The sequence below is a fragment of the Pseudophryne corroboree genome, unplaced genomic scaffold (genome assembly GCF_028390025.1).
Source record: "Pseudophryne corroboree isolate aPseCor3 unplaced genomic scaffold, aPseCor3.hap2 scaffold_802, whole genome shotgun sequence".
Classification (NCBI taxonomy): Eukaryota; Metazoa; Chordata; class Amphibia; order Anura; family Myobatrachidae; genus Pseudophryne; species Pseudophryne corroboree.
This window is the reverse complement of record NW_026970381.1, coordinates 43,894-45,439: the sequence shown is the minus strand read 5'-3', so window position 1 is coordinate 45,439 and position 1,546 is coordinate 43,894. Positions and strand designations below refer to the sequence as shown.

At 48.6% G+C, this 1,546-nt stretch overlaps 2 non-coding genes across 2 annotated transcripts; both read right to left on the bottom strand.

Moving 5' to 3' along the window:
• Positions 1-393: 393 nt before the first annotated feature.
• Positions 394-556, bottom strand: LOC135041678 (U1 spliceosomal RNA). Its single transcript, XR_010235064.1, has one exon. It is a non-coding gene; the product is annotated as a U1 spliceosomal RNA (small nuclear RNA).
• A 152-nt stretch (positions 557-708) lies between these two features.
• LOC135041673 (U1 spliceosomal RNA) lies at positions 709-872 on the bottom strand. Its single transcript, XR_010235059.1, has one exon. It is a non-coding gene; the product is annotated as a U1 spliceosomal RNA (small nuclear RNA).
• Between the last annotated feature and the right edge of the window lie 674 nt (positions 873-1,546).

Here is a 1,546-nt window from a genome sequence, read left to right as displayed (position 1 = left end):
AAGGCTGCTAAAAACTGCTAGCGAGCAATCAACTCAGAATGACCCCCATAGTGTATTGCAAGAAAATATCTGTAAATCCAATGGTACCGTAAGTGCGGTATATACTCGCACTTCTTTGCGGGGCGAGAACATCTCCCCTAAGTGAAGTCAGCCCTATGAATAGAGTTTGTGTGATCCCTGTGCAGCAGTCACAGAAAGGGTTCATCTCTGCAGTTTGTCACTCAAATTACATTGTTGCATTTTTTCTAGAAGTGGATCTGAGAGCTGTTACCCGCAGACCAGCTACAATAATTATCCTGGGATAGTGCACAAGGGCATAGAAGGGAGCGGCTCAAGAAAAGAGAAGTGGAAACAGACAGCAAACTAGGCTGGAGAGAGACCTGAGACAAAGAGATCTGAATTATACGAGAGCCGACCAGGGGAAACACAAATTATGCAGTCAAGTTTCCCACATTTGGGGAAATCGCAAGAGCAGCACACCCAGAGTGCAATGGGTGAGCCTTGCCCTGGGAGAAGCACCTTCATGATCATAGTATCTCACCTGGCAGGTAAGTAGGAGTTGGGCTAGAGCTGGGTAGGGTCGCTGCTCGGGCACTTCCCTGTCAAGTGAAGGAGATCCAACTGAGTCAGCACAAGGGAACTCTCGAAAGAAGAACAAGGCTAGAGGAAGATCTGAGACAAATAAATCTGACTTTTACCAGAGCTGACCAGAGGAAAGCACAAACACAGTCCCCCACTACCACAAATAATGAAGTCGAGTTTCCCACATTTGGGGAAATCACAGGGGTCAGCATACCCAGAATGCAATGAATGAACCTCACCCTGGGATAACAGTCTTCATTACCATGATATCTCCTATGCAAAATAAGTATGATTTGGGATAGGGCTAGGGAGGGCCGCTGCTCAGGCACATCTCTGTCAAGTAAAGAAGATTCAACTGAGGCAGCACAAGGGAACTCTCATCTGGGGACAACAACTGCAGGGAGAACACATATTTTCAGATGAACATGGGAGGGCAGAAGGCTGCCTAATACTGAAGCACCCCCAAACAACAAACCAAATGCAACAACTAGTGCAAGCATTCCTGGGGGAAGGCCTGCAGCAGATGGATTTGCATATGGTGATGTCATCCAAGCAGTGGGTCAAAGTTGGCTTCAACCCTCGTCTGCATATGAAAAGAGAAAAGGGGCATGCAGGGCATGGCGGCCTTTTGTGGCGCTTGGATGACCCCTAGTTCGCATTAAACACCTCCACCCTCCTTCGGTGTGGGGCTCATGTTGGCTATGCCCCAGCCCCTGAAGCATTCAAGCTGATTTCTTGCAGAAGCTGGGCACTGTAACAGCTCCAGAGCTGCTCTGTGTGGCAAGTAAAAGGGTGTGGGCCCTGCAGCACTACCTGTAGTTCGCATTGTGCGTTGGAAGGCACAAAGTAAGCAGATGGGAGAAGTCAGGATAGTGCGCAAGGGCATAGAAGGGAGCGGCTCAAGAAAAGAGAAGTGGAAACAGACAGCAAACTAGGCTGGAGAGCTCTTCTGTCTATATTTTGC